Source organism: Odocoileus virginianus, chromosome 12 (genome assembly GCF_023699985.2).
Source record: "Odocoileus virginianus isolate 20LAN1187 ecotype Illinois chromosome 12, Ovbor_1.2, whole genome shotgun sequence".
In the NCBI taxonomy this organism is placed as follows: Eukaryota; Metazoa; Chordata; class Mammalia; order Artiodactyla; family Cervidae; genus Odocoileus; species Odocoileus virginianus.
The window spans coordinates 27,220,514-27,242,216 of record NC_069685.1 but is presented as its reverse complement, the minus strand read 5'-3'; the positions used below and the strand labels follow the sequence as shown (position 1 = coordinate 27,242,216).

Below are 21,703 nucleotides of genomic sequence, written 5' to 3'. Positions count from 1 at the left end.
TTCACACAATTTTTAAAATATTTATATTAATGACATTTACCCATGCAAATATAATCTATGGAAGGTTAAGCATCTCTTCTTACTTGACAATGATTTTCATGTCATTCAACATACAGATAAATCTAATTAATTTTTAATATCTCTCTTTTTACAAGGTAAAAGAACAAACCTTTGAAAATTTCCAGAAGCCCTCTGAGAAATCTCAAAGTCAGTTCAATATCAAAATTTTATCTAGAATTTTATTTAGGGAAGGCAAAATTGTCAAAAATTTTAATTGAACACTTGATTAAATAAGATCATAAATCAAAGAAAATCATAAATCATTGTGAAATGATACTGAGCTACCTATTTAAACAAAGTGACAAAATAATTCAAAAATAACTATAGGAGGTAACATGATTGTAAAAAACCTTTTTGGCCCTTTTAAAAAATGAGAAGACTTGGTCTTCATAAATAATCAAGGGTATAATAAACGTTTACATAAAGTACAGGAAAATTCTGATATGACACAAAATCTTGTTTTCTTTAAGCATATTATGCAAAAGGTAAAGAAAAAGATTTATAATCTCTTAAGAGCAGAACAACAATCTAAAAAAATCTTACCATTTTTAGCAGAAAATCAAATTCTATTTTTGCATCAGTATTCTTTTGATATTAAAGTTCATTAAGAAACTTATAAATAAGCACATCCAATCTGAGTCTGCTTTGACCACATTAGATAAGATTTCCTTTTCAAGATTCCTTTTCTTCAGACTTTTCACAGAAAAACTTTATAGTCATTCAATTTTTGTCTTATACTTTCCCTTTTCTCATACTGAAGCAAACAGTCATTTAATTTAGGACAAAATTACTCTTCTTCCCTGAACAAAACTACCTCCTACAATTTCCTTCTTTTCAGGCAAAGTTATTTCTCTTCATCGTTATTATCTGTAGTAGTTTTACTTACATACGATGATTCTTAGCCATTAGTGACATTTTTTAAAGTTTCTTTCTTTCTTTATTTTTGGCCATGCTGTGTAGCATGTGGGATCTTAGCTCCCGGACCAGGGATCTAACCCAGGTCCTGGCAACGGAAGCACAGACCCCTGACCACTGTACCACCAGGGAATTCCCTAAAATTGATTAAAAAAAAAAAAAATTGAAATGTAATTGCTTTACAATGTTGTGTTAGTTTCTGCATCATGAATAGTACAGCATCATGAATCAGACTTCCCTGGCGGTCAGTGGTTAAGACTGTGCTTGCAGGGCAGGGAGCATGGGTTCCATCCCTGAGTCAGAGAACTAAGATCCCACTGTCAGGCCAAAAAAAAAAAAAAGAGAATATGCCAACATTGTGAATCAGCCATATGATACACATATCCCCCCACTTTGAGTCTCCCTCCCACGCTCCCATCCCACCCCTCTAGGCCTGCACAGAGCACGGAGGCTGGGCTCCCTCTGCTTAGAGCAGCTTCCCACCAGCTAGCTATCTTACACATAATAGTGTATTTGTGTCAGGACTCCTCTCTCAATTCGTCCCCCTCCTCTCCTTCCCCACCTGGGTCCACAAGTCCATTCTCTACATCTGTGCCTTTGTTCCTTCCCTACAAATAGGTTCATCAGTACCGTTTTTCTAGATTCCACGTATATTTGCTGGTGTACAGTATTTGTTTTTCTCTTTCTGACATACTTCACTCTGTATGACAGGCTCTGGGTTCATCCACATTAGCTCAACTGACTCCGCTTCATTCCTTTTTGTGGCTGAGTAGTATTTTATTATATATATGTACCACATCTTCTTTATCCATTCATCTGTCAGTGGACATCTAAGCTGCTTCCATGTCCTGACTGTATTGTAAATAGTGCTGCAATAAACAATGGGGTACATGTGTCTTTTTGAGTTACAGTTTTCTCAGGGTATATGCCCAGTAGTGGGACTGAGGGGTCATATGTTAGTTCTGTGTCTAGTTTTTTAGTGAACCTCCATTCTGTTCTCTGCAGTAGCTGTACCAATTTACATTTCTACCAACAGTATAAGACAGCACCCTTTTCTCCACATCCTCTCCAGCCTTTATTGTTTGTAGATTTTTTGATGATGGCCATTCTGGCTGGTGTAAAGTGACACCTCATTGTAGTTTTGATTTGCATTTCTCTAATAATTAGTGATATTGAGCATCTTTTCATGTGTTTGTTGGCCATCTATATGTCTTCTTTGGAGATATGTCTGTTTAGGTCTTCTGCCCATTTTTGTTTTGATTGTTTGTGTTTTTGATATATAACTCCATAAGCTGTCTGTATATTTTGGAGACTAATCCTTTGTCTGTTGCTTTGTTTGCAAATATTTTCCCACATTGTGATGGTCGTCTTTTCATCTTGTTTATGGTTTCCTTTGCTGTGAAAAAACTTTTAGGTTTAATTAGGTCACAATTGTTTATTATTTTTATTATCTCAGGAAGTACGTCAAGAAAGATCTTGTGGTGATTTATGTCAGAGAGTGTTTTTTTCTGTTTTCCTCTAAGAGTTTTATAGTGTCCTATCTTTCATTTAAGTCTTTAATCCACTTTGAGTTTATTTTTGTGTATGGTGTTAGATAATATTCTAATTTCATTCTTTTACATGTAGCTGTCCAGATTTCCCAGCACCACTTATTGAAGAGGCTGTAACCTTTTTTCAACATAGGAAAATTAGGAAGTAGGCAATTATGATTGTCTGTCACACACCACTATTCTGTAGACTAGTGAATTTAATGAATATGTAATCTATGAGTTAGGGCTTTCCAGAGAAACAACCAATAGGATATATATAGATAAGAGAACAATTGTTATAGGAATTGGCTCACACAATTACAGAGACCAAGAAGTCCCGCAGTCAGCTATCTCCAAGTTGGAGAGCCAGGTAAGGTTGACATAATTCAGTCTGAGTCTAAAGGCCTGAGAATCGAGGGCCAGATGGTGTAAGTCCCAATCTGATGCCAAAAGTACAAGAAGTAGGAGCTCTGATGTGCAGGAGAAGTCGGATGTCTCAGCTCAAGTAAAAAGAGCTGTACCTTTCTGTTCTATTCAGATCCATATTGATTTAGATGATGCCCACCAGTATTAGTTAGGGTCATCTTCTTTGCTCAGTCTACTGAAGCAATGGCTAGTTTCTTCCAGGGACACCCTCATAGACACACACAAAAATAATGTTTTACCAGCCATCTGGATATTCCTTAGCCCAGTCAAGTTGATACATAAAATTAACCATCACCCCATTTTACAGTTTTTATAGGTATAAGCTTCCTCATGGTACAACTTTTCGATGTGGCCAAAAAAAAATCATGTTTATTAACAAATTCAAATATGTTTAGCTTCTGTGTTCCATATAAAATAAAAAGCCAAAAGTATGTAACCTTGTGCTTGGTAATGAATGTTTCAGTAGTTTATCTTACTTAGAAATGATCTAGATATTTAACACATATCTGTTACTTAACTTAGCATAACTCAAAGTTTACATGTTACCAGAAAGACTTTGGAAACTATTTTCAGGCAGATATGTTATTAAACAAAGTTAATCATTATCTCAAATTATTTCCTTCTTAACTATTTTTATAGCATATGCATGTTAGGCATGTATCACAAATGCAAAACCTATTAAAGTTAAATACATGCGTTCTTTTGTTTTACTGCTGTGCTTGATATGTGTAAAGTAATGGATAACGGATATCACAAAATTTATTTATATTGCATCTTGTCCATTTGTTCTTATAATTTTTATAGTCTTAAATATCTAATAGATATACTATTACCTTATTTGACCCAAGTAAAATAAAAAGTACGCTTAATGCTAACACTATGACATAGTCATTTTTATGATACCAGACTAGTCAAAAAGTTACTCAGGTCACATGAATTTCAAAAACATTTGGGTTTGTTTCTATATTTCTGAGAGTTTTAAGAATATTTTATTTATATAAGGTCTTTAAACCAATTTGAGAGCTACTTTATGAGATTGTGTAAATTAATTTGGTAATACCATCTGGAAGTAGAAAAATATCACATATACATGGCATATGTACATACATAAACATATACAAATATTAAGACATGAGACCAAATAGCTCCCATTCTGAAATTTTAGCGATGAGTCTGATAAACACAATAAGGTGAACTCACCGATTTACATGAAATAGTTGCTCCATTTTATATTTTTATCTGAGTTGTGTTTCTGGCGAACAGGACAAGTTGAGATTACTTACTCAATAGAGAGCTAAAGGACTTTACCAATATTTGTGGAGGAAACGTTAAGATTTTCTTTTGCTCTGATGTGTAATTTTAAAGAGGCTGTAGAGAGAGAACGATGGCAGAGGAGCAGGTGGACGTGGAGTGCATCTCTCTCCATGGATACATCAGGAATACACCTTCAGACACAGAAGTACACGCAGAACATCAGCTGAGTGCGGACAGGAGTGCCTCACCAGCGGAAAAGAATATACAGACCAACGCAAAACTCGGTAGGAGGAAGGAACTTGGGGGAGAAATAGGAGCGTGAGTAGGACTGGACCTGCCCTCTGCAGGTGAGGGAACTGAAGCAGGGATCCAATCCCACATCGGAGCAATTGTCTGAGTCAGAGGAGGAACATTTAAGGCTGAGAGTGAAATAGCTGATCTGTGGAAGCCTAAGTGGAATGAGTATCAGACAGTCCTTGCCACAGCCATACATACCCCAGACAGGGACACATTCCCCTGGAAGGTGCAGTGGCTGGGAGATGGAGTTCAGGGATTATGGAGCAATTCCTGGGCAAGGGCTGCTGTTGACTGTGGAGAGATGGATTGAGGGAATGTGGCAGAGGAGATTGTGGTGGGAAGTGCCTGTGGAGAAAAGCCAGGTAGTCATGGAAGGCAGGTGATACTGCTGAGTCATGCGTAGGGGGTAGAGCCATCACCATAGCCTCTCTTCCCCAACGCGCCAGCATTGGCAGATGAACAATAGAGAGGCTGGTCTGTGAAATGCCTGACGCACTGAACTACAGAGCAGGACCCCACCCAGGACGCCCCTTTAAGTGACTGATGGGGGAACTACAGAGCAGGACCCCAGCCAGGCTGCCCCTTGAGGTGCCTGACCCAACGATCTACAGAGTAGGACCCCAGCCAGGGGGGCCTCTGTATGTGCCAGATACACCGAACAATGGAGAAGGACCCCAGGCAAGGGAGCCCTCTAAGTGTCTCAACGGGCAAAGCTAGGGAGAAAGACAGGACAAAGAGGCCTTCTGATTGCCAGCTACCAGAGGCTCGAAAAAAGACTCCGTAGGGCCATAACTCCTGCGGCAGAGGCAGGCTGTGTCCCTGCACCCTTGGTGCCACCAGGGCCCTGCAAACCAAGCAGCCGTGCCATCTTCATGCTCAACTCTCACGGGGGCAGAGCTGCCACAGGCAAAAAAAAATCTTGCATCTATGTGCGCAGGATCACTTCGGTAGTGTCTGACTCTGCGACGCTGTAGACTGTGGCCTGCCAGGCTTCTGTGTCAGGGAGGGGGTTTCTCCAGGCAAGAATACTGGAGCAAATTGGCCAATGCAGGTTGCCATACCCTTCTAGAGCACTATATTTCCTGCTGCCCTAGCTGCCAACTCCCCTGAGTACCAGGTGCTCCCAGAACACCTGTGACCCAAGCAGCTTCACCACCTCCACACCCGGCCCTCACAGAGGCAAACCCCAGTCCTCCAGGGCAGCCTCAGGGGCAAACCCCAGCGGATGACCCACAAGCAGAGGTGGAAATAAAACTACAATTGAAATCCAGGGGCAGTGTGGCTAAGGAAGAAGGCCCAAAACCCTCCCACCAGCTGTACAAGCTACAGATTAAATCCACAAGATCAACTAGGCAGACTCTGTGTTTATGGAATATATAAAAGGTAAGCTCCCACAAAAGAAAACGCACTAGTTCTGATAGCTGTGGGCATTGGAGGCAAGAACACAGAGGAGCAGGACCAGATTAGAATCTGAGCTGACCTCACAGCAGGTCCAGAGATCAGCACAGTGTTGGAGGGCATCCCAGGGAGGTGAGGGGGACTGAGACTCCCAGCGAGGGAAAGGACTCTGGCAGCAGTGACTCAAGAAAAACACTTATTATTCTTATGTTTTGACTTTTCCTGTAGATTCTTTTGGAGTTTTTTCCTTTTTTCCCCCTTTTCTCCCCCTCTCTGTTGTAGTTGTTGATTTTATTGGCACTATGATATCTATTTAAGCTTTTGAGCTTTTTTTTTCTTTTTTTCCTCAGTCACGTTTTTTATTGTTGTTATAAATCTCTGCCTCTATGTTGGGCTTTTGCATTTCTGGAGAGTTTTCCATTTTTCCTTTTTTCTTTCTTCTTCCATTTTTTCCCTCTTTTTTATAATTTTAATTTTTAATTTTTTAACTTATTACATTTTTTCTATGTTTACTCTTTTGTTTGCCTTTCCTACTGTTCTTTTCCCCTTGCAATTAATCTTTAACGTATATAAATCTTCATCTACCTCTATTTAACTTTCCATATCTATTCTTTCTTTCTTTCCTTTCCTCTCAACATATTTGTTAGTTTTGTTTTTGTTGCTTTATTCCCCACTTGGCATCCTGCTTTAGTTTTGTTTTCCACTTTGTGCTTTAGTTAGTTTTGTTCTTAACTGGTAAATATAATTTTTTAATTTCCTTTGTTTGCGGGGTCAATCTATTGTACTTTATTTTTCTTGGATTGTTTTGACTTTGCTCATGGGTATATATGTATGTGTGTATATTACATTATTTTAATTATTATTTGCCTTACTTTGTAACTGCCATTTGTTTGGGGTCCACCTTTGGTTTCTTGTTTTTGGATATTTGCTTTAATCTCACTTAAGGCCATGACAAACCCCTTGTAGAATCTTTGTTCCTGACCAGAGATAAAGCCCCGAGCCTTTGGAATGGGAGCACTGACTCCAAGACCCTGGACTACCAGAGAACTAACCCTAGGGAGTATCAAATAGTGAGAACTCACACAAAGGAAACCACTTGAATACAAGACCCAGTGTCTCCCAACCACCAGTAGCACCCTGTGCAGGCTGCCTCATCTAAACAACAAACAAAACAAAAATACTAACCCAATCATCAGCAGACAGGAGTACCACTTCACTCAGCCTTGCCCATCAGAGGGAAAACAAACAAAACCTCAGCACAGATCTCACCCTATACAAAGCTTACACAAATCACTGGACCAACCTTAGGAGGGAAGAAACCAAAACGAAGAAAGAATTCAACCTTGAAGCCTGGGAAAAGGAGACTTCAAACATAATAAGTTTAAAAAAAGATAATGAAGAGGCAGAGAAATACTACATAAATGACAGAACAAACTAGAAACATAGAAATCCAAATAAATGAAGAGGAAATTGGCAAACTACCTGAAAAAGAATTGAGAATAATGATAGTAAAGATGATCAAAAACCTTGAAAACAAAATTGAGAAAATGAAAGAATCAATTAACAAAGACTTAGAAGAATTAAAGAATAAACATACAGAGACAAACAACACAATTAACTGAAGTTAAAAATACTCTAGAAGGAATCAATAGCAGAATATCTGAAGCAGAAGAATGAATCAGTGAACTGGAAGATAAAATGGTAAAAATCACTTCTGAAGAGCAGAATAAAGTAAAAAGAATGAAAAGAACTGAGGATAGTCTCAGAGACCTCTGGGACAATATCAAACGCACCAACATTTGAATTATAGGGGTCCAGAAGAAGAGAAAAAGAAAGGGTATGAGAAGATTTTTGAAGAGATTATAGCTGAAAATTTCCCCATCATGGAAAAGAAAATAGTCAATCAAGTCTAAGAGGTGCAAAGAGTCTTATACCCAGGAATAAACATGCCAAGACACATACTAATCAAACTAACAAAGATTAAACACAAAGAAAGAATATTAAAAGCAGCAAGGGAGAAGCAAAAAATAACATAAAAGGGAAACCCCATACGTTTAACAGCTGATCTTTCAGCAGAACCTCTGAAGACCAGAAGGGAATGGCAGGATATATTTAAAGTGAAAAATCTACAACCAAGATTACTGTACCTGGCAAGGATCTCATTCAAAGTTGATGGAGAAATAGAAAGCTTTTCAGACAGGCAAAAGTTAAGAGAATTCAGTACCACCAAACCAGCTTTATAACAAATGTTAAAGGGACTAACATAGTCAAGAAATACAAGAGAAGAAAAAAGATCTACAAAATCAACCCCAATTAAGAAAATGGCAATAGGAACATATGTATCAATAATTACTTTAAATGTAAATGGATTAAATACTCCAACTATAAGACACAGACTGGCTGAATGGATACAAAAACAAGACCTATATATATGTTGTCTACAAGAAACCCACCTCAGACCTAAAGACACATATAGACTGAAAGTGAGAGGATGGAAAAGTATATGCCATGCAAATGGGAAGCAGAAGAAAGCTGGAGTAGCAATCCTCATATCAGACAAAATAGACCTTAAACTAAAGATGATTACAAGCAACAGGGAAGGACACTACATAATGATCAAGAGTTCAATCCAACAGGAAGCCATAACAATTGTAAATATCTATGCAGACAGCATAGGAGCAGCTCAGTACATAAGACAAAACTAACAGACATAAAGGAGAAATTGACAGTAACACAATAATAGTAGGAGACTTTAACACCCCACTCACACTAATGGACAGATCATCAAAACAGAAAATTAATAAGGAAACAAATTTTATATGATACATTAGATGAGATGGATCTCATTGATATCTTCAGGACATTCCATCCAAATGCAGAAAAATACACCTTCTTCTCAGGTGCATGTGGAACAGTCTCCAGGATATACCACATCTTGGGTCACAAATCAAACTTCAGTAAATTTTAGAAAATTGAAATTGTATCAAGCATCTTCTCCAACCACAATGCTATGAGACTAGATATCAATTACAAGAAAAAAACTGTAAGAAACACAAACACATGGAGATTAAACAACACGTTTCTAAATAACCAACAGGTTACTGAAGAAATCAAAAGGGAAATAAAAAAAATTCTAGAAACAAATGACAATGAAAACATGACAAGCTCAAAATCTATGAGATGCAGCAAAAGCAGTCCTAAGAGGGAAGTTTATAGCAATACAATCCTACCTCAAGAAACAAGAAAAACATCGAACAGACAACCTAACTTTACACCTAAAACAACTGGAAAAAGAGGAACAAAAAAAACCCCAAAATTAATAGAAGAAAAGAAATCATAAAGATCTGAGCAGAAATAAATGAAAAAGAAATGAAAGAAACAATAGTAAAGATTAATAAAACTAAAAGATGGTTCTTTGAGAAGATAAACAAAATTGACAAACCTTTAGCCAGACTCATCAAGAAAAAAAGAGAAAAGTATCAAATCAACAAAATTAGAAATGAAAAAGGAGAGGTTACAAGAGACAATGCAGAAATATAAAGGATTATAAGAGACTATTATGAACAACTACATGGCAATAAAATGCACAACCTGGAAAAAATGGACAGATTCTTAGAAAAGTTCAATCTTCCAAGACCAAACCAGGAGGAAAAAGAAATTTTGAACAACCCAGTTGCAAACACTGAAATTGAAGCTGTGATCAAAAATCTCCCAAAAAACAAAAGCCCAGGACCAGATGGCTTCACAGAATTCCAGCAAACATTTAGAGAAGCACTAATGCTTATCCTTCTAAAACTCTTTCAAAAAATTGCAGAGGAAGGAACACTTCCAAACTCATTCTACGAGGCCACCATCACCCTGATACCAAAACCAAAGACAACACACAAAAAGAAATCTACAGGCCAGTATCACAGATGAACATATATACAAAAATCCTCAACAAAATTTTAGCAAACAGAATTCAGCAACATATCAAAAAGCTCATACACCATGATCAAGTTGGGTTTATTCCAGGAATGAAAGGCTTCTTCAATATATGCAAATCAATCAATGTGATATACCATATTAACAAACTGAAAGATAAAAACCACATGACCATCTCGATAGATGCAGATAAAGCCCTTGACAAAATTCAGCACTCATTTATGATTAAAACGCTCCAAAAAAGGGGGCATAGAAGGAGCCTACCTCAGCATAGTAAAGGCCATATATGATAAGCCTACAGCAAACATTATTCTCAATGGTGGCAAACTGAAAGCATTCCCCCAAAGATCAGGAACAAGACAAGAGTGTCCACTTTCACCACTATTATTCAACATAGTTCTAGAAGTCCTAGCTCCAGAAATCAGAGAAGAAAAAGAAATTAAAGGAGTCTAGATTGGAAGAGAAGAAGTAAACCTCTCACTATTTGCAAATGACATGATACTGTACATAGAAAACCCTAAAGACACTGTCAGAACATTACTAGAGCTGATCAGTGAATTTAGCAAAGTCTCAGGATACAAAATCAATACACAGAAATCACTTGTATTTCTATATACTAACAATGACAAATCAGAAAGAGAAATTAAGGAATCAATCCCATATACCACTGCAACAAAAAGAAAAAAATATCTAGGAATAAACTTACCTGAGGAGACAAAAGAACTGTATGCAGAAAATTATAAGACACTGATGAAAGAAATCAAAGATAATGTAAATAGATGGAGAGATATTCCATGTTTCTGGGTAGGAAGAATCAATATTGTGAAAATGACTATACTACCAAATGCAATCTACAGATTTAATGTGATCCCTATCAAATTACCAATGGCATTTTCCACAGAACTAGCACAAAGGAAAGTGAAAGTTGCTCAATCGTGTCTGACTCTTTACAACCCCATGGACTATACAGTCCATGGAATTCTATAGACCAGAATACTGGAGTGGGTTGCCATGCCCTTCACCAGGGGATCTTCCCAACCCAGGTCAAACCCAGGTCTCCTGCATCACAGGCAGATTCTTTACCAGCTGAGCCACAAGGGAAGTCCTGAAGTAGCACAAAAAAATTCACAATTCATATGGAAACACAAAAGACCCCGAATAGCCAAAGCAGTCTTGAGAAAGAAGAATGGAGCTGAAGGAGTCAACCTTCTGACATCATATTATACTACCAAGCTACAGTCATCAAGACAGTATGGTACTGGCACAAAAACAGAAATATAGACCAATGGAGCAAGATAGAAAGCCAAGAAATAAACCCATGCACCTATGGGTACCTTAGTTTTGACAAAAGAGGCAAGAATATACAATGGGGCAAAGACAGCTTCTTTAATAAATGGTGCTGGGAAAACTGGACAGCTACATGTAAAAGAATGAAATTAGAGCAATTCCTAACACTATACACAAAGATAAACTCAAAATGAATTAAAGACCTAAATGTAAGACCAGAAACTATAAACCTCTTAGAGGAAAACATAGGCAGAACACTCAATGACATAAATCAAAGCAAGATCTCCTATGACCCACCTCCTAGAGTAATGGAAATAAAAGCAAAAGTATACAAGTGGGACCTGATTAAACTTAAAACCTTTTGCATAGCAAAGGAAACTATAAGCAAGGTGAAAAGACAACCCTCAGAATGGGGGAAAATAATAGCAAATGAAACAACTGACAAAGGATTAATTTCCAAAATATACAGGCAGCTCATACAACTCCATGCTAGAAAAACAAACAAACCAATCAAAAAGTGGGAAAAACAGGCATTCCTCCGGAGAAGACATACAGATGGCTAGCAAACACATGAAAATATGCTCAACATCGCTCATTATTAGAGAAATGCAAATCAAAACCACAATGAGATATCACTTCACACCAGTCAGAATGGCCATCATCAAAAAGTCTACAAACAATAAATGCTGGAGAGGGTGTGGAGAAAAGGGAACACTCTTGCACTGTTGGTGGGAAGGTAAATTGATATAGCCAGTATGGAAGATGGTATAGAGATTCCTTAAAAAGTTAGGAATAGAAGTACCATATGACCCAGCAATCCCACTCCTAGGCATATACCCTGAGGAAACCAAAATTGAAAAATACACATGTATCCCATTGTTCATTGCAGCACTATTTACAATAGCTAGAACATGGAAGCAACCTAGATGTCCATCGACAGATGAATGGATAAAGAAGTTGTAGTACATATACACAATGGAATATTACTCAGCCATAAAAAGGAACACATTTGAGTCAGTTCTGATGAGGAGGATGAACCTAGAACCTATTATACAGAGTGAAGTGAGTTAGAGAAAGATAAATATCATAATCTAATGCACATATATGGAATCTAGAAGAATGGTACTGAAAAACTTATTTACAGGGCAGCAGTGGGGAAACAGACATAGAGAATAGACTTATGGACGTGGAGAGAGGGGATGAGAGGGAGAGATGTAAGGAAAGAATAACATGGAAACTTACATTACCGTATGTAAAATAGATAGCCAATGGGAATTTGCTGTATGGCTAAGGAAACTCAAACAGGGGCTCTGTATCAACCTAGAGGGGTGGGATGGGGAGGGAGATGGGAGGGAAGTTCAAAAGGGAGGGGATATATGTATACCTATGGCTGATTCTTGTTGAGGTTTGGCAGAAAACAACAAAATTCTGTAAAGCAATTATCCTTCAATTAAAAAAGAAAAAGAAAAGGAGGTTGTGGAATGACCTTTAGGTGAGAGACTAAGGGAATATTCAGTCAGTTGTCAAATGTTTCCAAGGCTCATCTGAGTGGATACAATATCCAGTCTGTTTAAAATTAGCCTCTTTTTTTTTTTTTCTTTTCTTCCTCAGGTAGTTGCTTCTGGGGATCCCTGAGTCCCTTGAGAGCCCACATAGGGGCCAGAGGCTTAAAATTCTACTGACTGTAGGGAGTTGAGGGCCTAGACAGGAAAGGGAAGTTCTAAGAGGGCTAGGTAGAGGAGTGAAGGAGGCATTGTTTGAAGGTGGATTTATCAAAAGACTCAAGGAATGAAGGGAAAGGGAAAGTGGTGAAAGAGAAGTGATGGAAAGGGAGAAGTCTTAGATGAGTCAGTTCAGAGAGATCCTTGGTTTCAAATTATCCTTCATCATATCATGCCAACAAGAAAGGAAGTGGACAGTTAGTCCAGTAATGTAGAGCATGTAGTTAGCACGTGGTTTCAGTCAACTGAGAGGTTCTGTGGGAGAAGGAGGAATCAAACAGAGAGAACAAAGAGGCTTCAGAAGGAGCCAGGAAACAAATTTCCAGCCCGGGAGTCAGAGAATAAATCACCATTTGAAACAAAGAGGCAGGAAGAACTTCCAGCCCAAGGGTCTGATGATGAATCTGATCACATCTAAGTTGTAGCACCATAAGTGTTAAAGAAAAAGTTGTTCCTACACCTGTTAAAAGAGTAAGAAAGACTTTATTCAGGACTATTTTGATAGGTGATCAAGACTATGGCAGTAGGGGAGAGAGACTGGGCTCAGCTCTAAATGCAGTGAGATTTATAGCGATTTATAGCCAAGGAGTGGGTGGGGGGTCGAGGGGATGAGTCCCTGGGTAGAAGATTAATGAAGAGGCATCAAGAGTAGGGGGATTGTTGTTAAACTGACTTAACAGGTTTCTTGTTAAAGGCAGGCGATAGTGATCCGTTATCACGGGTGGGAGATTCTCTCTACACTGACTTAACAGGATTCTTGATGCATTTAGACTGTACAGCAAAGTTGGGGGGCCACAGTTGACCATGAGTCCAGAAGAGATTCCAAGGAGCCTAAAATTTGGTCAAGGAGGAAGTCTGTGCTGTTTTGTTACAGCAGCCCAGATGGATTAATCCAGGTGGGTGTAACCGACCTTGAACTAAACACTTACCAAAGTGGTACTTCCTGAAGAGAAATGAGGACTTGACTTAAGGACAAATTCCAGTTCCCTGCCCCCACCCAGAATTCAGAAGCAGTCCCCCAAATTGCAGGTTTCCAACTTTAAACACTGGAAGATTCAGCCTCTCCCTGATAGTAAAAGCTCCTGCTGCTGTAATTATACTAAGATTCTTTGACTTTTATTTTCACCAGGCTTTATGTGTTCACCTTGTGTCACACTTTTCTGCTCTCTGAACTTGTCCTTCAACAGTTTTCTTCACTTTTGCACTTGTAGAATAGGACAGACTTGACAGGAGAGGTGAGAATGGGAAACTTACTATTGAAAATAAAATAATTTCTTGATCTCTCCATTCTGTCTACATTTTAAGTATTTATAAAAACACTCTATATCTTAGTCTCTGATTAAGTAAAACTGAGTAACAAATGGATTGAAAATCTTAATGTTTTCATTCTACTGCTTTATGAAAACTTCATCTGTAGTAGACAGACAGTGGAGAGAGTGATTATTCATATTGCAGACTAATCTTCCTGTTTTCAGAATATTTTACAGAGAGCTACTCCTTGCCCTAATTCATATCCCGACATTTCCTTTCGTTCTTCACTGCCAAATACTTTCCCATTTTTGCAGGTCTTATAATCTGTTAATACAAACATTTGAGATTTACAGTTTTTATGCCCGAGAATGACATTATGTCTGACATTTCATTTAGTTTTTAAGACTTCAAAGCCTTAATCTCAGAATAGCAAGCAGCTTCTTCTAGAAGGCTAACACCAACAGTTGGTAGTGGCTGTCTGAGTGACACTTTTGCATTTAGCAGAACATAAAATCATAGTGGGTTAGTGCTGTCTACCCTGAGAGTGGAATGGGGAGTGCCACATATTTTTCTAACCTTATTTAGCACAAAGGGAGGGTAAGGTGACTTTTTTCAAACACCATGGTGGAAACAGTCTGTGATAGGAACCAATAATAAGAAGACAGTTTGGGTTGAGGCGGCTTTTCAGTGCCCCTGAAATCCATGCCCCTACTCCTCAGCTGCTCATCATGTACCCTGGTAGTTTTGCCTTCTGGTTGGTCACCTTTGGATGATGCTCCTCTTACTTACAATCCATGATGGTATGGATAATAGAGCATCTTACACACAATGGAATACAGATCTGCCCAATGTGACACTTCTTAAATTGACCTTTTTAAAAACTGTGTTTACTTATTTTGGGCTGTGCTGGATCTTTGTTGCTGCACATGGGCTTTCTCCAGCTGTGGTGAGCGGGGACTGCTCTCTAGTTTCAGTGTGTGTGGGCCTTTTTACAGTGGAGCACAGGCTCTAGGGCTTGCAGGCGTCAGTAGTTGTGGTGCTTGGGCTTAGTTGCCCTGTGGCGTGTGGAATCTTCCCGGACCTTTAGCAAACCCGTGTCCCCTGCATTGGCAGGCAGATTCTTAACCACTGGACCACCAGGGAAGTCTGAAATGTGATGTGTTTATTGAGCCATTTTGATACAGTTAACCCAAATATGTCTTCAGGGTTATGTATTTCTCTCAAATGTTGTAGGGAAGGAGAAAGAATAAGCAAAAATCGAGACCAGGGGGTGGACTCAACACATGTTTGAACATCCAAACTACTATGATCCTGCTCAGGCTGGTGGTGGGTGACATGGTTGAAGTGGAAGGAAACAATAAGTGCAACTTTCATGAAAAAACTGAGAGAGGATGGGTTTAACAGTTTGGGCAAAATGAAGCTTGTACTTCGTTTTGCTTTACTATCTCTGATTACTGATACTGAGCTTCAGGGTATATAAAATGAAGTCCGCATCTGCTGGCTCAAATAGTAAAGAATCTGCCTGCAGTGCAGGAGACCTGGGTTCAATCCCTGGGTTGGGAAGATCCCCTGGAGAAGGAAATGACAACCCACTCCAGTACTCTTGCCTGGAGAATTCCATGGACAGAGGAGCCTGGTGGGCTACAGTCCATGGGGTCACAAAGAGTCGGACAAGAATGAGAAACTCTTTTACTTTCTGTACCATATCAATCTTCTCTAATGTCTTTGCTTATCCTGTAGTTGTTAATTTAACTTATGAAAATGATGTTTATTTGACATGAGTTTTCCTAAAATCTGGCATGAATTCTTTTGGTTTGGAGGCCACATGAGTGCTTACAGTCTTTAGGTAACAGAGCTGCAAAATACGGAGCCTGAGTTCTTCAGCAGGTTTCTGCCAAGTGTAAAGATTGAAGAGGGATGGAGGAAGAAGAGCTCTAGCTTGGCTTAAAGAGACTCCAGGAGTAAAAACCTCAGTTAGATTCTTTGCAAGCTGCTTTTGAATTAAAACTCAGATTTGAGAATTTAACTGGGTTAGAGTAACTCTAGAGGACCTCAGGGTTTCTGGGATATCTCAGAGCCCCAGAAAGCGACTCATCTTCAGAAGACTCAAATCAGGATAAGCCTGGAAATTGACCAACCAAATATGGAGAATCCTGCCTATAGAAATCAACCCTAAAATAGCTTTTCACTGTCAAGGCAACCTCAGTCTCCTCAAAGACTAATGTAGGAGCAAGTCAAGCAGTTATTAGATATCCAGTTTCCTGTTTGAGCAACATATCAGAGCGCATGTTAGGTTCATGAGCATAGGAAATCCTTTCAGTCATATTGTAAATTTGTGATGTCTGCTCATTTTATATTGTTTGAGTAGGAAGGAAAGACTTCAGAAGGAAACTCCTCAACACAAATTACAATGGCTTCCAAGACAGCAGTGGTGCTTAAGAAATGCCATGTTGCTTGACACATGGGCTTTTTGAACTGTGCAGCAGAGTATTTGTGTAAAATACTATTGTGAGAGCCTTTCTGCAAAGCTGTCTATAAACATTTTCACTTCCTTGTAAATAACTACTGTAGGATAAAAGGACCAACTAGAAAATATGAGTTCTATGTCCTAAGTTCTTGTGCCCCATCTAAATTTGCTTTATAAAATCTCCCTGGAAAAACCAGGAATGTGAATTTAATGGCCTGGGTGGGTTCTTGCATTGTAAGTCTACAAAGCAGTGTATTGAGAAAGCTTAGTGCTCGGAATCACCCAATGTACTTTATACATTTATTTAGAGAAGAATAGTTTAGTTTTAATTATTTATGATAATAGCTCTCAATACACTAGTAAATGTCCTTGGGTGCATATTTTGTAAAAGTAATGAAGTCTTTGTAATGTGAGCTTTCTCTGTAGCTATAAGCTGCCTTCTCTTTGCTAAAAAACCAGGGCAGAAGAGTGTGTCTGTGTTTTTGCATAAGACTGTATGTAAATTACCAGGCTGGAGGTTTAGCAAGATGCTACTGAACCTGATCAAGGATTTCTAAGAACTATTCCTGAGTATACTCACTACCTCCACCCCACAACCACCCTCTCTCTCAATCATAACATGAGCAACTTGATCAAAGAAAACATCACCATGAGGGGGATAAGCTGCCTATCAGAACATTGTTGTTATGGTGTTTCAGTGTTTTTCTTGTTGTTCTTCCTTTCTTGCTACAATCTTATGGTACTACAATGGAACACATAGAAAGAAGCAATGTAAATCTACTATATTTCCTTCTGGCCTGAGTTATATATACTGTGGTCTATGGATAAGTCTTACTATGTCAAGGAGCCTTCTTTCTTCTTTGTTTTCTTTCTTCTGCTTCTCTCTCCCCAGCTCCTCTGCCTAGGATTAGCTTTTTTTCCCCCCCTTCACGTCTGGGGAATTTATACACACCAAAACCCTGGGAGTGTCCACAGAGCAGTCAGCAAGTGTGTGTCATTCATTTAGCTAACAGTTTAAAGGGCTAAGACCCCCAAAGTTACAGGTTCTGTTTTATACCTTTTTTAGTAGTCCTCTTAATGCCTAGTTAGGGTTCCAACGTACCCTGATGACGAGAATGATCCATACTCAGACTAGAGTCAGTGGGGCAAACCCCTAGCACATTTTGATTTAACTTTTACAGCTTTGCTATTTGCAGGTGACCTGAAAAGTGCTGGTGTGTTGTTGTCTGTAATCAGGAATCCCATTTCCTAGGGATTTTGTGAGAGTTAGAAGAGATGATGCCTTTAAAGTACTTTGCAGAAAAGAATCGGCCAAGCTTGAAAGCTGGTGGGTGAGATTCACTTAGCTAGTAAACAAACCTAGTTGTGTCTTCATTACAAAATGTTGGAGATCTGGATACTCTAGAAGTCTCTAGACACAGCCATTAAAATTTTACTGTAAAAATAAACAAACAAAAAAATTTACTGTAAGAATATTATTCTGTTTAGCCCTACCACCAATTCTTAGGCTCCCAGAGACTTGTTATTAAGAAAGCTGTATGTCAGTGCCTCATACTCAAATGGAATTGCACACAAATCATTGTCATTCGGACAGGAATACAGTTCTAGTAATATCAAAAGTATCCTGCAAATTAAATATGGCTTTTTTTGTGACTGAAAGAGACTGACCAGTTTTGCTTAAAGCTCTGTCTTCAGGAAAAGAGCCTCCTGGACATCTGATTTGAAATAAATGAGTCACTAGTGAATTAGAAGCAATGGCAGAAACCAGATAATCTGGCCATGGGCAAGGGACTGCCTGGATCCATGAGGCAGTAATGCCAAACAAGACATGAGGGTAACGTGGACTGATCAGGCAACCTGGATGGGCACAAATGGGGAGTGATTCCTAAAACTAATGGCGATGCCATCTGCCCATCAAGAATGGAATGCTAGCTCATGGGTGCAGCAGAAAGGATAAAGACAGATTGCTTTAATGAACACCTTTATTCAGAAAGCTTTCTCTTTAAATGAAAGGGGACTGCTGCAGTTATGTACTGCCATATTACAAATGACTCCAAAATTATTGGTTTAAACCACACCATTTTATTTATTTGCTTACAGTTTATGTTTGAAACCATTAGTTCACAGTGAGATTCTTCCCCTCCCCACCCACAAATACAGACTCCCAGTTTTATTGATCACCTTTAGAGGAAGCTAGAAGCAGCTAGCTAATTTAAAATGTGATTAATAGAATTAAGAACTTATCCTCTTTTTCCCATTATTATCTGTATTTCAGTGTAACTCAATGTTTGCTGGGGGAGATGTTTTTTCTACCAAAAAAAAAAAAAAATAAAATCCCAGCTAATAAAGAAGCAAAAAGAAAAATATATCATCATCTGTATCCTCTAATTAACTGATTCTAGGGTAGTGACCATCAATATCGTAATGTCATAATTGAACATTATATGTCTCCTGATACATGTGTGCAGCTCCATCCATGAAGCTATCTGCCAACACCACCACACATATAAATAAACAAAGCCCTGAATCTGCTCCATACTTTAGATCTAACTATGATTTCACAGGAAACATAAGAGACAGTGGAATATATTTTCTTAAAAAACATTAAAGGATGCAGTCAGCAAAACATAGAATGTGGGAAACTTAGTACGTAAAAAAAAAAAGTTTCTTCTCTTAAAAAACAACTTACAAGATTTCTCAGCAGGCGAGAGGGGCAGGCGGGGCAGCCGCCACTGCTGTGACCCGAGAGAAGCTGCTGGGGCCTGACCGTGCAGGTCCTTGATGCCTCATCCCTTAGTTTCAACACCAGGCTGAAGTGGTTTGCAATATGCGTTGCTACCGGCATCTTCTCCATCCTTGGAACTGGATTGCTGTGGCTCCCTGGAGGCATAAAGCTTTTTGAAGTGTTTTATACCTTTGGAGATACTGCTGCGTTAGCCAGTACATGCTTTTTAATGGGACCCATGAAACAACTGAAGAAAATGTTTGAAACAACGAGATTGCTTCCAATGACTATTATGGAATATAATAATGGAATTTGGGTTTGGTGCTCACACTGTGCACTGCTTTTTGGTGGCATAAGAAGGGACTGGCTATATTATTCTGCATATTGCAGTTCCCGTCGACGATCTGGTATAGTCTGCCCTACATCCCATATACAAGGGGTGCAGTAATTAAGTGCTATTCTTCTCTCCTGAGTTGAAAACTCTTTGTAAAGAAGGAAACTCTTTGAAAAGACCATTTGAAAGTTGATGTTCTGGGTTTGTTTTTTTTTATGTTCTCTTTTTGGTGAAGTGTACTTTTCCTGATACAGTATTCACTCCAGAACAACTGCACTGACCATCTAAGACCATTTTGTGTACTGATAAAAACTACATGCTGATTAAACTGTTAAATGCTGTGACAATAAATTCATTATGTATCATTAATCTGCTCTTCCAGAGACAAGGGGATTTTAATCATGGCCAATTGTAAATGATTTTTAGCCAGTTTTCAAATCTTTTCTAAACAGCATTTGGGTTGGGATGTGAATATTTAAGGATAAGCCTATGCTGCAAGATATATTCTTTTTGGGTGGTTTTTAAGTGTCTGCATTTTAAAAATACCTTTTTAAAACAAAAACTTTAAATGTGAAAGTTTTTACTTTAAGCTAAAGATTGCTTTATTATATGCAATAAAAATATATAAATCTTCATAATTTTGAAATAAACTCACACTTGGGAGAAACAAACAGAGCAAATTACAAGATAAAAACAGAAAGAAGGGCAACAGAGAGAAAGGAGAGAGAGACTGAAACACTTACTGAAGAATTGCAGTGTATGGATATGGACCTTACTTAGATACTGACCCAAACAACTGTGAACTGCCAAAAAAAAAAAAAAAAAAAAGGAAGACAAATGAAGGCCATGGGGGGAGTATGAACACTGACTGGGTATTTGAGAATATAAAAGGATTATTTTTAATATTTTTAGGTGTGGTACTACCATTGTGATTTTGTATATATTTTTAAAAGAGTCCTTATCTTTTAGAGATACATAGTAACATATGTGTAGATAAATTGAGGTACTCTCTGGGAGTTCTTCGAAATAATCAAAGGTGGAGCAAAATTGGCAGTTTATTTATATCTGATGAAGCTAGGCAATAGGTATATTGGGAAATTTATGCTGTTCACTCTGTTTATATATTTGAAAAATCCCACTGTATTTTTTTTAATTAATGGAAATCACTAAAAGAAATGAAACATCATAGCTTCCAAACCAGTATAGGGTGATGGGAGGACAAGAGGACCAGGAGAAAAAAAGCTCAGAAAACCTCATCCATCTAATAGAGGTAGGAAAGAAAGAAAGGAAAAAAAAAAAAAAAAAAAACAACAGTTGCCCAAACAGTATTCTCCCAGTAAATGAAAGTTCCCTAGTAAGCCTTACTTAACCGTGCTTAGACTCCAGGAATCTCACCTCCAAAGTGAAAGCGCTTTTTTGAACCAGGACCCTGGGTTCTAATTCTGATCCTCCCTGTCGTTGTAGCTGTGATGCTCTCTGGGCTAAACTGTGCGGGATCCTCAGGCTGCATAAGAGCCCAGACATCCTTTGGCCATTGGCAGCTTTGCAACAGCTGGCTGGGACTAGAGATTCAGTTTGTGCCACAAAGCTAGCAAAGCCAGCTGGGTCGCCTGAGAAAGTAAGCTGAGCCCTTAGCTCTAGCCTGGTGAGCTAACTTTCAGCCTGCCCCCTGCTGCAGGGGCTCTTCAGGCAGAGCCTAAAGTTCTGTGGCCGAACAGCCAGTCCCAAGACACTAGTACAAGAGCATCATCTCTTACAGACTTTTGAATTATGATTTGGCAAGTTTCTAGTAAGGGTGATTTGCAGCCTATTTGAATGAAAATAAATGTCAAAAGACGGGGCAATGGGGATGGAGGTGTGAATACCACAAAGACCATTGCTGGTCGGGCATGGGGATTTTGAAAAGGAAGAAAGCCTTTCTTCACTTAAATGTGAATTTAAGCTCTTTTCTTCTTTCCAGGTTTATCCTTTCAGGTGCTTTCTATGTATTTTCCCACATGTTCTCTGATTTTTTTTTTTTTCTTTTGGTTTCTCCTTTCAGAGTAGAATGGTGCTTATTGTCATCTCCTAAGCACTGTGTGTATTCCCATATTTCTCCCTGGATATGCAGTTTTC

General features: G+C 38.6%; 1 pseudogene; it reads left to right on the top strand.

Annotated features, from left to right (window-relative positions):
* Positions 1 to 4,314: 4,314 nt before the first annotated feature.
* LOC110132978 (vesicle transport protein SFT2A pseudogene) lies at positions 4,315 to 21,283 on the top strand (annotated as a pseudogene).
* Positions 21,284 to 21,703: the final 420 nt, after the last annotated feature.